The sequence below is a fragment of the Panthera onca genome, chromosome A2, assembly GCF_046562875.1.
Source record: "Panthera onca isolate mPanOnc1 chromosome A2, mPanOnc1 haplotype 2, whole genome shotgun sequence".
NCBI lineage: Eukaryota > Metazoa > Chordata > Mammalia > Carnivora > Felidae > Panthera > Panthera onca.
The window spans coordinates 3,625,003-3,638,677 of NC_138340.1; the positions used below are offsets into that span (position 1 = coordinate 3,625,003).

At 55.2% G+C, this 13,675-nt stretch overlaps 1 protein-coding gene and 1 long non-coding RNA gene across 4 annotated transcripts in view; one reads left to right on the forward strand and one right to left on the reverse strand.

Annotated features, from left to right (window-relative positions):
- Positions 1-930, reverse strand: part of PLIN3 (perilipin 3) — an 18,614-nt gene extending 17,684 nt beyond the window's left edge. For both annotated transcript variants that reach the window (XM_078443554.2, XM_078443553.2), the window contains exon 1: positions 863-930. The gene's annotated coding sequence lies outside the window, so the exon portion shown is untranslated. The remainder of the gene's footprint in view (positions 1-862) is intronic.
- LOC132677612 (uncharacterized) overlaps positions 1-12,710 on the forward strand; it is a 19,636-nt gene extending 6,926 nt beyond the window's left edge. For both annotated transcript variants that reach the window (XR_014136110.1, XR_013554354.2), the window contains 2 exons: positions 10,786-11,008; positions 12,003-12,710. This is a non-coding gene — a long non-coding RNA (uncharacterized LOC132677612). The remainder of the gene's footprint in view (positions 1-10,785; positions 11,009-12,002) is intronic.
- The last annotated feature ends 965 nt before the right edge of the window (positions 12,711-13,675 follow it).

Sequence of the window (13,675 nt, forward strand, 5' to 3'; positions counted from 1 at the left end):
GGGGTCTGCAACCTGTCTGCAGCCGGCTCCAGCCCCCAGAACAAGAGCTAGCTGAAACGCTGCAGTTGCGCAGACGTCCAGCCGCCAGGGCATGCTAAGATACAACTTCCAAAGTTCCCAGACACCGAGGCCCCAGGCCCGGCCCTTGGACTCAATCCTGACATAGGTCCCAAGGACTCAGATAATGGGTAGGCCTTCCCAGCCGCCTAGAGCAACCCATTGGCCACACCCACCCAAGGGGGGGGGCCGCCCGCGAGCTCCCCAGGGTCAGCTGGGCGACCAGAAACCGGGGTGTGGGAGGAGTTAAGCCCCCAGTTGGCAAATCCATTTGCTGGAAAGGGGGCTTTGCCAGGCAGAGAGACAGTCCCCTGGTTGGGGGCGGAGGGCGGGGCGGAGGAGGAGGGGTAGGGGCGCCCTAAAGCCCCGGGAGGGCCGATTTCCTGTGCAGGACAGGCTGCCGCTGCTCGCCTCTAAACTGCGTTTGCAAAGCAAGCACAGTTTTTGTTTTTGCTTTTGTTTAGAGAGGATGTGTTTTATAATGGGGACTTTACCGCCCCCCGCCCCCGCCTTAATACTGCCAATTCTAGGGGCTCTTTCTGCCTCCCCCTAAAAAAGTCTCAGGAACTGAGAGGAGAGAGTTTGAAAGTCTGACTGTTCCAGAAATTAGGTTTTTTTTGAGTGGGGGGTGGGGGGTGGGGCACTGAAAGAGACAAGAAAGCTCAGCCAGGGCTGGAGACCCCTCCCCAGGCCGAAGAGAGCAGCCGAGTCCCCAGGAAGGTCCTCCCCTCTCCTTCCTCCCCTGGGACGCCCCGGGACTCGGCGGACCTCGCCCCCCGCCTCCATGGGGCCCCCCGCCTCTCACCGCGGTCAGCGGGACGTGCAGGGCGCGACAGCCAGCTCGGAAACGGTCTGGGGCTGACCCCCTGGGGAGGCTTTTATACTCAAGGGGGCGGGCGCTCGGGAGTGACGGGCCCGAGGGCCAATCGTATCGGGAGGCTGCCCGCCGTCAGGCCTCAGCCCCGCTCGGTCCGGGACGTTGGAGCCACAAGTGAAGTCCAGGAAGGTCCGGACTTCTGCTGGACGCGCGCGCGATCCGCCCTCTGTCTGAGTCGGGCGACCCTTGGAAGACGCCTGATCCAGCAAAGGGCGCCCCTCCCGACCTCGGGATCCTATGAACTCGGCGCAGGGAGGTGCGATCCGGGTTCTGGGATTCCCCCGCCCCCCCAGTCCCTCCTTTTCTCCAGGGGCGGTGAGAACCCCAGAGGTCTTTGCCTGATGCCGCGTCGCGTCAGGAACCGAGTCCCAACCCTGAGAAGGTGATGGAGCCAAGCTCGACCCAACAATGTGAACAGAGCCTTCGCCACATAGGTGAACAGATCAAGAGTGCCTTCTGCCGGTCTTGACCTGCATGGTACCACTTAATCCTCCCAAACGGTTCCTTTATCATCCCCATTTTACAGATGAGAAAACTGAGGCCCAGAGACGGTCGGTCAAGGGTAGTGCAGGGATCAACTTCCAGATCTCTGACTCCTGGATCAACCCCTCCCTAAAGCAGCAACCACTTGGATTTGTTTGCATCCCACCCCCGCCCCCCCAATCATTTATCCTCTTGGTCTATAAACCAAAGTCTCAAACTCAGGTGGTCCCAAGGGCCAGAAGGAAGTAAGTGGCTCCGCTAAAGCGTGGGCAGCCTGGCAGAGAGTGGCCCTATGGGACACCCACCCAGAGATTCCCACATCCACCAAGATTTTAGACTAAAGAAAGTGCTCTGCCTTTTATGAAAACCACTGGACCACACAAAACCCAACCGGGGCTGTGTTCACCTCAGGAGCCACAAGTTTGCTACATTACGTGGGGTGGGGTGGGGTCTCTGAAGCCCCAGAAGGAACAAGAAAACAAATTGGTATCTGTGACTGTGGTTTTTCCGACAGTGACCACACTAGCACCAGGCGGTAGAGCTTTCTGAGACGCTGGGAATGCTCTGGAATTCTGTGGCATTCAATATGGTGGCCACCGGCGCCATATGGCTTTTGCACATCAGGAAACTGAATGTTCGCATCTAAGTAACCAAGTGCAGCTAGTCAGATTCTCAAGTGAGTCTGAGACACCGCGAGGATTAAGGCAACCAGCCACAACAGCTACACGTTTCACCTCGGCTGCTGGCCTTTTTTTCCTACCCGTTCGCGTTCCTACTCATTCACTCAGCCATTTTTCTGGAGCTGCTGTGCTGGGCGTTGGGGACAGTGAGTAAAACAGATCCCAGCCTTGTGGTACTCACCACCCAGTGGCAGAGATAGACAATAAACGAGAAATGAGTGAAATACATAGTAGGTCGGGGGGGGGGGGGTGTTACTGAGAAAAGCAAAGGACTGAAGATGGGAGAACGGGGGTGTGATTTTTAGTAAGGTGGTCAAGGGAGGCCTCCCAGATTGGCCTCTTAATGCAGAAGCGAGGGAGAAAAGGAGAGACCCCCCCCCCCCCCAGAGATCCGGGAAAACAGCACGTTCAAAGGCCCTAAGGCAGACCATGTTGGTAAGTTGGAGGCCCCGCCAGGAAGTTGATGAGGGGGTAATGGAGGATAAGAGTCCTGGGATGGATAAAGCTCAGAGAGGTTAAGTGAGTTGTCTAAGGTCACACAGCTCAAGAGTCACTGGGAGTAATGTCTGGTAGCACAACTTTTGAAGGAAAGGAGAACAGCCATGCCCACCTTCTTCCCTAGTGTTGTGCTCAACCCCCACGTTCAGCTCTCCGCCAGTGCAATCCGGGGCGTTGGCCATTGCGCATGTGCGTATGTGGGTGGGGGAGGGGACCGCACCACCAGCAGCAGCTACACGACCAGAGGCTTAGTGCTCGCTTTTCGGCACCACTGCCTCCTCCTCCTGGAAGTCTTCCTGCCCACCTCCTCAGTCTCCCCCAGGCGAAAGCTCCCGGACAAAATAGAGGATGTCCACTTCAATTTGAACTTCTGTTCAACCAGGAATACATTTGGGGGGGGGGGGGGGGAGGATAAGTATATCCTGTGCACTATTTGGGATATACTCAGCGTTCAAAAATGATTCCTTGCTGACCGGAAATTCAAACTGAGCTGGGCATCCTTTTTATTTTTCTGTTTTTGTTTTGGCTAAATCCGACAACTCTACCCCCAAACTCACATCCCTCTCTCTGCCCCAGCCACATCCTCCCTCTGTCACCTCCTGGCCTGGGTGGGCTCCTTGAGGGCAACACCTGTCCAGGATTATTCCCAGGGTGGGAGGTGAGAAACATACTGTTTTCTGAACTATTTTATTACATTATTCAAAGGCCTGCTTTAAATTTCCCCCATTTTCTGGATGAGGAAGCTGAGGGTCAAAGAGGTGATGTTCCAGGTCGAAAAACCAGAAATGGGTAGTCGGAATTTGTCTGAGATCTCAATGTACCCTCCTCCTCCTCCTCCTCCTCCTCCTCCCGGCTTCCCCTTCCTCTTCTCCAGGCACACTTTCCAGTGGAAAAGCTCTGAAAACTCCCATTCTTTTGCGCCGAGCCTAGAGGAAGGAGAGACAGACCAGCGTTGCGTCACTAGGTGGCGCTGCTGGTCCCAGATTGGTCTCTGCTTGGCCCAGGTGTCCCCTCCATCCACAGTCTGACCCTTCCCTCCTTCCATCCATCCATCCATCCATCCATTTATCAAGCATCTCTTATTATGTGTGAGCCAGGTCAGGCCTGGCTGCGAGGACCTAGTGATTCACTGCATATTCAGTCATTCAGCAAACAATTATTAAGCACCTGCTGTGTACCAGACTCGTGCTCTGCAGCCCTGGGGATTCAGCCTCTACCACCTTCAAGGCACTTATAACCCAGTAAGGAGACACTTGCCAGGGACTAGAAGGGCTGCATTCAGATTTTCACAGCACTGGGGCGCTTGAGTGGTGCGGTGGGTTAAGCGTCTAACTCTTGATTTCCGCTCAGGTCTTGATCTCGCGGTTCATGAGTTTGAGCCCCATCCGCATCGGGCTTTGCACTGACAGCGCAGATGCTGCTTGGGATTCTCTCTCTCCCTCTCTCTCTCTCTGCCCCTCCCTCCCCTGCTCACGCTTTCTTTCTCTCTCTCTCAAAATAAATAAACTTAAAAAAAAAAAAAAACACTTTCACAGCCCTAAGGCACTTTGGGGTCCCTCCCTCCATGAAAAAAATATTGCAAATGACCTTTTACAACTGCACTGGTATTGCATTCATTCTTTTCTCCTGATTTTTAAGATAAGTTGAAAAGAACCATTTCCACGGGCCCTTAAAAGTGTCATGGGTCCTGGGTCTCCTGGGTCTGATGAGTAAGTTGGCTCTGGTGCCCAAGGGTAAAAAATAGAGGCGATTGGGCCGCGTTGGAGCTACACAGGCACAGTGGAGCCCAGAGGAGGGCTGGACCCAGGCTGTGGGTGGTCCTGGGAAGCCTCCAGGAGGGTAATGTCTAGGCCGAGTCCTGAGAGAGAGGAATCAGCGTCAGGCAGGTGAAGGCACTGGACAGGTATTCCAGGCACAGGGAACAGAGAGTGTGAAGGTGCAGAGCGAGAGGCTGGAGGGTAGAATGTGGTGGGGGCAGGGTGTCAGCGAAGAGAGACCAAGTCCGACATTTCGGTCAGGGCCAGGCTGATAGGAGCCCTGAGGACATCGGGGAGCCACAGAAGGTTCTGAAGCATGGTCAGCAAGGGCGGGTGGGAGGGAGCACTGGAAACTGTCTTGGGCCGCCTTATGGATAAAGGAAATCAGGAAGGGGAAAATGAGCTCACCTGCTTGAGGGAAGTCTTACAGAAAAGGTGGAAGTCATAGAAAGGAGGAAAGGGCAATACAGGAGGACATTCCAGGCACCGTGATGAATTACTCATTCAGGAAGTGTGTATTAAACACCTCTTGTGTGCTTTGCTGAACAGCGGTGAAACAGAAAACGGCCGTCCGGATGAGGTGTACTCCGGGCAACAGGAATACCTGTGCAAAGGTCCTGGGGCAGCACTGGACTGCCGTGTTGGAAGAAGGGCGAAGAGGCCCGCCCAAGTGGCCAGAGCAGAGCAATCCAGGGGGGGAGAGAGGGAGGGGACGAGGCAGGTAGGCTAGGGGAGGACCTGGGCTTACACCCCGGTGGGGTGGGGAGAGGCGGAGGTGGGAGCCCTGGAGGGCTGTGGGCGGAGAAGAGGGGCACCTGACTCAGGTGGGGGCATAGCTGGGGTCTTGAACAAGCAGGAAGCTTTTGGGCAACCACGGCTCCTTCTGGGAGAGGGGGCTGGGAACCAGGAGTAGGGGTTGCTTGGAGCCCTGCTGAGGAAGGGGCTTCATCAAGCAGAAGCTTTTGGCCTTTATCGTTGAAACGGGGGATTGAGAGGAGGGAGGCCCTGTTTAGGTCTCTGGGGAGGGGGGTGGAGTCTTCAAGAGGCAGAGAAAGGCAGGGGTGAGGGCAGGGCAGGCGGGAGCTGATGGCCCATGACCAGGCCTGCAGGGAGGGTGGGGGTAGGTGGGAGAGACCACGGCAGGGAGTGGACAGGCCATGGTTCAGAAGGTGAAGTTGACTCGCGCCTGTGGCGAGGGACCCAGGGAGGCGGAGGCCACCTAGGCCCTCCCCGGGGCTGGGACCAGCGGAGGAACGAGTTTGGGAGGGCGTTGGCGAGTTTAGTTTTGCCTCTTTGAGAGCCCGTGGGTTGCAGATTTATCGAGTAAAATTACAGGATACCCAGTTAAATGTGAATTCCAGATACACAATGAAGAGTTTTTAGCATAAGTATGACCCCAATATCGTAAGGGACCTACTCATGCTAAGAAATGTTAGTTTCGCTGCGCGTCCTGTATTTTTCCTGGGAGCCACACCCCAGCCGAGCAGACCTGCCTACGTCTTCCCCAGCGACGCCAGTGGCTGGACAGTCTGACCAACTGTGGCCCGATGGCCAGAAGGCAAGGTTTTGTCTCCTTGTGCCGGCTCGCCGCGGGAAACCGGGGGTCTTTTAACATGCAGGCCCTGGCCTGTCCCCGCCCCCCCCCCCCCTCATGGCGCCAGCTGCCCGCGGTCCCCTGCACGGAGGTACGGGCTTGGGGGGAGGGGAGCAGCTCTGAGACCCACTGTCCCCTGGGCCGGCCCCTCCCGGGCCGGTCAGGTCCCACTGGGCACCGCCAGCCCCAGAATGCCAGGCCGGGGGTCCCGGCAGAGGGAAGGGCTCCGTGTGGCCTCTTTCCACCCAGCTCTGGTGGCCCGTCCAGCTCAGAGCCAGACATCTGAGGCCCCCTGGCCTTTCTGTGAAGTCCTGCAGGCAGAGCGGGCTGACTTCCTCGTCAGAATGTGCCGGAAGGACAGAGGCCTAGGGGCGGTTGACCAGGAACTAGATCCCTCAGGGCCGCAGCCACCCCCTGCTGCCCCTACACTGAGTGGCCTTGTCTGGGGTGGCCAGGCCCAGCAGCTCAGGGCCTGGCCCGCCAAGCGTCAGCTGCCAGGATGTGCCAGTCACGTTGGTGGGGAAAGAACACCCCGTTCTTGGCTCTCCCGGCTGCCCCTTTGTTCACAGGCAGAGGTGGGGGGCTGTTGTCCTGGCAACCGGCCCCTTCCCCCTCGAACAGTCCCTTGAGGTGAGGAGTGGAGGCACCTGGGATCTGGGGGTGCCGGCCAGAGAGGGTCTCCTGTCACCCAGGATGGCAAAAGAACACCCCCCCCCGCCAGCCGGCCCTGCCCGCTCAGGGCTCACGTGTCCTGGACGCGGGGGAGGCCAGGTCACCCCCTTGGGATCGGAATGCCGGAGGTGGCAGCAGCAGGGGGGAGGACATTCCCAGCGGGGCAGGCTCCGTGGTGGCAGCTGCTGGGCCCCGCCTGTCCTATGTCCCCTGAGTTGGAGGCGGCAGCTGGTGCAGCGGCTTGGGTTCCTGGGGGGTAGGGGGGTGTTATTTTGGGGGTGGGGGCGAAGGAACGTGAGAAGCACCTCCCCCCGGGGCAGGAAGTGGGGTGGTCCCAGCTGTGTTCTCCCGTTGGCCCACCTGTCCCAGTGGGTACCACAGGCCACCGCACAGGAAGTGTTCCCAACGCCCGCCTGTGTGGTCTCCTGAATCTGGGGCCCAGAGGGGAGGCAGCCGACGGCGGCGGCGGGGAGGGGGCAGGAGCCCCGCCGCCATTGTGCGTCAGAATCTTCCAGAAGCCCCCAGCTGCGGTGACAAAAGTATCCGGGGGGGTGAGTGCTTACTTTGGCCGACGCGTTTATAGACGTAGGCTGTTTGATCCTGCATCTTTGGGAAGGAGGGACGAATGATGAACTCGAGTTTTACAGGTGGGGATACTGCGGCTCAGAGACGGAAGTGACTCAGCCAAGGTCACACAGCATATAAATAGCAGAGCTGGGAGTCTCATTAGCATTGACTCTATCAGATACACTAACTACACATAGACTTCAGACCCTGTAACGCGGACAGGGGTTTTGCCACCTGGGGCAATGCTGCCTTCAGAACTCTCGGGGATTCTGACTCCACTTGGGGTGTCTGGAGACATTTGGAGTTGTTCCTACTCGGGGTGCTCCCGGCGTGGAGGGGGTGGGGCCAGGGATGCCGCCCAGCCCCCACGGTCCCCAGGGAAGCCCGCACAGAGAGTGGTCCAGCCCCACACGTCAAGTTGTGCCACGGTGAGCGATGACAGTTCACATTTAAAAGCCGTCATGGCGAGCATCAGTAGTCACATTATTTTAAGTGTAATCATTCCTTACAGATTGTACAGATGAGAAAGCCCACGTCCGGAGAGCCTGTGGCTCAGACTCCCAGCCCTGCTCGGGCACCGCCGTTCCTGGCTGCTTCCATGATGCCCTGTAAGCTTTACGGGAAAGGGCGCTGGTGCCCAGGGGAGATGTAAATGAGGACTCACACCCGCAGCCCCCAGGACGGGCTCAGACCACCCTGGGCCATCTCGGCTTGGCCACTCACTGATGCTGAGGGCCGCTGGCCGGCCGGTCACCTGCCTCGGCTCTGCATCTCTGAGATGCGTCCCTTCCTCCTTAGCCGACGCGCTGCTGAGCGGTGGTTAGGGGATCTCATCCTGGTTTTGTGAGCCTGGGCGCCCCCCTGCCCTTCTCTGAGCCTCTGCTGCCTGGTCGGTGAAATGGGGGCAGTGACGACCCTTGATGGCTGTTGTCCTGATTCACAGATGATGGAGAGGATTCAGCGAGGCGGTCCACAGCTCGGCTTGGTGCCTGGGGCACAGTGAGGACCATGTAAAGCTTGGGTATTATAGGGGCGCCTGGGGGGTTCAGTGGGTTGGGCGTCCAACTTCGGCTCAGGTCGTGATCTCAAAGTTCATGGGTTTGAGCCCCGCGTCAGGCTCTGTGCTGATAGCTTGGAGCCTGCTTCGGATTCTGTGTCTCCCTCGCTCTCTGCCCCTCCCCTGCTCATTCTCTGTCTCTCTCTGTCTCAAAAATAAATAAACACTAAAAAAAAAAAAAAAAAAAAAAAAAAGACTTGAGTATTATTATTTAAAATTTTTAACGTTTATTTTATTTTTGAGAGAGAGAGACAAAGTGTGAGCGGGGGCAAGGCAGAGAGAGAGGGAGACACAGAATCCGAAGCAGGCTCCAGGCTCTGAGCTGTCAGCACAGAGCCCGATGCGGGGCTTGAACCCATGGAGCGTGAGATCGGGACCCAAGCTGAAGTCAGACGTTTAACCGACTGAGCCACCCAGGTGTCCCATTATTTTTAAGTGGGCTTCATGCCCCGTGCAAAACCCAGCACGGGGATCGAACTCACAAGCCCGAGATCAAGACCTGAGCTGAGATCAAAAGTTGGACCCTCAACTGACTGAGCCACCCAGGTGCCCCTTGGGCATTGTTTTTATTACAAAAAATTCAATGGTAGTAAAATACACACAACATAAAATTTACTGTAATTTATCCTAGCCATTTTAAGTGCACAGCTCGTGCACAGCTCAGTGGCATTAAGTGTATTCACACTATTGTGCAACCATCCCCCACCATATGTCCCCAGAACTTTCTCATCTCCCCAAACTGAGACTCTGTCCCCATGAAACACTGACTCCCTGCCCCCTGCCCCACCCCTGGCTCCCACCGTCTACTCTCTGTCTCTGTGGACTGGGCTCCTCTAGGGACCCCCGTGAGTGGGATCATGCAGGATTTGTCCTTTTTTGAAATTAAAAAAAAAATTTATCTTTGAGAGAGAGAGAGAGAGAACGCGCGTATGCAAGTGAGAGAGGGACAGAGAGAGAATCCCAAACAGGCTCTGTGCCTTTATCACAGAGTCCGGCTCAGGGCTCGAACTCACAAACCTCGAGATCATGCCCGGAGCTGAAATCAAGAGTCGGACGCTTAACTGACTGAGCCACCCAGGCGCCCCAGGACTTGTCCTTTTTGATTGACCTACTTCACCTAGCATGACGTTCTCCGTGTTTATTGATGGTGCATCATGTATCAGGATTTCCTTTCTCTTTAAGCTGAGTAATATTCCATTGTATGAATGGACCACATCTGTTTATCAGTTCATCCATCGGTGGACCCCCCCAGCTGCTGTACCAGGGTGTGATCATGGAAAGAGGAAGAGTCTAGAAGGATATTCAAGGTGGACCCAATGGGATTGGTCAAGCGATTGGTTGAGGAATGTGTTGGGTTTTTTTTTTTAATTTTTTTTAATGTTTATTTATTTTTGAGACAGAGAGAGACAGAGCATGAATGGGGGAGGGGCAGAGAGAGAGGGAGACACAGAATCGGAAGCAGGCTCCAGGCTCTGAGCCGTCAGCCCAGAGCCCGACGCGGGGCTCGAACTCACAGACCGCGAGATCGTGACCTGAGCTGAAGTCGGACGCTCAACCAACTGAGCCACCCAGGCGCCCCAAGGAATGTGGTTTTTAAAAATACGCCCAAAGGGATGCCTGGCTGGCTCAGGCTGTAGAGCATGTGACTCGACTCTCCCTCTCCAGGTCATGAGTTCAGGTCCCATGTCGGGTGTAGAGTTTAAAGTAAAAAAAAAAAAAAAAAAAAAGCAAACAAAAAACATCTACAAATGTTTGCTTTTTTTAAGTTTATTTATTTATTTTGAGAAAGTGGGAGAGAGAATCCCAAGCAGGCTCCACACTGTCAGCATGGAGCCCGACTTGGGATTCAGACTCACAAACCGTGAGATCATGACCTGAGCTGAAATAGAGTCAGGCACTTAGCCAACTGAGCCACCCAAGCGCCCCTCCATAATGTTTTGACACTCCTTTATTTAAAAAAAAAAATTTTGGGGGGCGCCTGGGTGGCTCAGTCGGTTAAGCGTCCGACTTCGGCTCAGGTCATGATCTCTCGGTCCGTGAGTTCGAGCCCCGCGTCGGGCTCTGTGCTGACTGCTCAGAGCCTGGAGCCTGTTTCGGATTCTGTGTCTCCCTCTCTCTCTGACCCTCCCCCATTCATGCTCTGTCTCTCTCTGTCTCAAAAATAAATAAATGTTAAAAAAAAAATTTTTTTTATGTTTATTTTTGAGAGAGAGAGAGAACATGAGCAGTGAGGGGTCAGAGAGAGAGGGAGACACAGAATCGGAAGCAGGCTCCAGGCTCGGAGCTGTCAGCACAGAGCCCGACGCGGGGCTCGAACTCACGAACTGCGAGATCATCACCTGAGCCGAAATCGGACGCTTAACCGACTGAGCCCCCCAGGCACCCCGACACTCCTTTGCAAAGGTGGAGCCTAATTCTCTTCCCTGTGAGTGTGGGCTGGACCGAGTGAGTTGTTTCTTACAAACAAAATATGGCAGAAGCGATCGTGTCCAACACTCTGAGACTCGGTCACAAAAGTCACCGTGGCCTCCCTGCTCTCTCAGATCACTCGCTCTGGAGGAAGCCAGCTGCCGTGTTTCGAGAACACCCAAGGAGCCCAGGTGGCGAGGAACTGAAGCCTCCAGCCAAGAGCCATGTGGGCGGGGCTTCTCCAGTCATCACAATTCCGTGTTGAGAGGCTGTCTCTCTGCCTGCCGTGTGGACAATGGAGGAAACGGCAGAGGTGAACGTACGCCCCCTTGGGAAGCAGCCACTGCAGTCATCCACGTAAGCACTGATGGTGGCCTGGGTTCGGGTGGTGGCAGGGGAGATGGAGAGAAGTGGACAGGTTAACAGAGCTGCCGAGGAAGTAAAACAAACAGAATTTGGGAGAATAAGCGACTCAGGTAACTTCACTGTCGTGGGAGCTGAGGAGTGAACCGGTGGTGCAGGGTGGGGAGAAGGTGACGTGACCGGTTTGGCTGTGGCCGCATTGAGTCCATGCCCCCCAAATGTCCAAAGGCCTCCATAAATATAGCTACTCGTATGATAAGAGTAGACTAGGGGCGCCTGGGCGGCTCAGTCGGTGGAGCGGCCGACCTCGGCTCAGGTCACGATCTCACGGGTTTGTGAGTTTGAACCCTGCATCAGGCTCTGTGCTGACACAGCGCGGAGCCTGCCTCTGATTCTCTGTCCCCACGCCCCCTGCACCTCCCCTGCTTGTGCTCTCTCTCTCTCTCAAAAACTGAACATTACAAAAATAATCAGAGTAGCAGACGCGGAGAAATCCTAGGGTACACCAGTGGCTGGAATAAGCAAATTTCAACTTGTTATGTACTTATTGTTATTTGTTGTTTATTCAATAAAGTTTTATTCCTTGCGTTTGCACCAATCAAGCGCGAATCAAGTGTCCTGGGGCAGCTCCCCTCCAAACACTCCTCTGCAAGCAGCTGGCAAAAGGGGAGAGAGAGAGCAAGGTTCCTATGGCAAGTTTGTAGCGTGGATCTGGCCCTGAAGTGACTTCCGTCGCTTAACCAGATCAGTCACAGGGCCATTGGCCATGATCATCTTACCTCCCATTGGCCAGGCCAATCACGTGGCCACACCTAACTGCAAGGGATACTGGGAAATGTAGTCCAGCCATGTGCCCAGGAGGAAGTAGGAAACCCTGATGGAAAATGAGCCAGTCCTTGCCAGGGTCTTATTATTGTCCCCATCATTTCTGTTATTATTTGCACTTATCGTCTGCAGAAATGACCCTTGACGGTCACCCATATTTCAGGACCCGAGGAGGGTGAGAGGTGCTGCCTGGTATGTCTGGAAGGCTTCCTGAAAGAGGAGGTATGGATGATGTGGCTTTGAAGAAGACAGAAGCCAAAGATCTGAGAAGTGGGAGAAGAGTAAGAATCTGGCGTGACATCAGGGAAGTCGTTCCTTCGTTCCTGGCCGCGCGGAGCCTGGTGGGCCAGGGTGAGTGCCAAGGGGACCCAATGGACCGAAGTGCCTGATTTGTGTTCAGAGTCTCCTGGTTGCTTGAGGAAGCAGATTGCCAGATAAGATACAGGACACCCAGTTAAACCGGAATATCAGATAAACAACGCATGATTTTTTTTAAGCCTAAGTATATCCCAAATACGGCAAGGGGACGTACTTATGCTAAAATATTACTGTCCTTCTGGAATTCAAATTTAACGAGGCATCCTGGACTTTTATTTGCAGGGAGGACAGAATGTAGGGGAGGTCAGGTGCTGGTGACTGATGGTCATGGATGTGACATGGGCCCGATGTGCAGGCCGTATGCCCGGAGGACTTTGACGTCTGCCCTGAGAGGGGTAGCCCTGGGAGGCTGTGAGTGTAGGAGGGACAGGCCCTGACTTGGGTAAGGGGCCCTCAGACCCAACCCCGGGACTTGGCAGCCACCTGCCCCCATGGATTTCCCCGGCCTAGGGCCTTTCCCCTTCAGCAGGGCTGACATCTGGGGCCAGATCATTCTTTTTTTTTTTTTTTTTTTAAGTTTTAATTTAAATTTCACTTAGTTAACATACAGTGTGATATGAGTTTCAGGTGCACAGGATAGTGATTCCACACTCTTGTACATCACCCAGTGCTCATCACGACAAGTGCACTCCTTCGTCCCCATCACCTATCTCACCCATCCCCCCACCCCTACCCCCTGGTAAACAGCAGTTTGTTCTCTGTAGTTAAGAGTCTGTTGGGGCCAGATTTTCTTGATTGTGGGGGCAACCCCGTTCACTAGGGATGTCGAGCCGCATTCCTGACCCCCGCCCACTCAACGCCGGGAGCACTCGTAGTCATGACAACCACAAATGCCCCCAGACCTCGCCCAGTGTCCCCTGGGGGCAGAGCCATGCTGGGTGAGACTCACTGGGTTAGGGGATTCCATGGACCTCCAGGAGACTCTGCATCCCATAATCATCTGACCTACTGAGGTCCTGGGATACCGCACACATTTATATACACGCATCAAGGGGCACCTGGGTGGCCCAGTCGGTTAAGTGTCCAACGCTTGGTTTCAGCCCAGGTCATGATCTCGTGGTTCGTGGGTTCGAGCCCCGCATTGGGCTCTGTGCTGACGGTGAGGAGCGTGCTTGGGACTCTGTCTCCCTCTCTCTCTGCTCCTCCCCTGCTCTCTCTCTCTCTTTCTCTGTCAATAAATAAATAAATTAATAAGTAAACATTTAAATACACACAACAAGCGGGAGGGAGAGAGGAGGTAACTCACAAACACTGGAGGGGTCACCCTGATTTGCACCGCCTGACCCATCGGGGATTTGTTCTGGTGTCCAATTTTATGCCCAAATGATGAACGCAAGGTTTCTCCCCCTTGGCACTGTGGACCGTTGGGGCTGGGTCATCCTCGGGGGTGAGGCCATCCTGGGCATTGCAGGACAGCGAGCCACATCTCTGGCCCCCACTCCCCCCCGCCATGCTCGG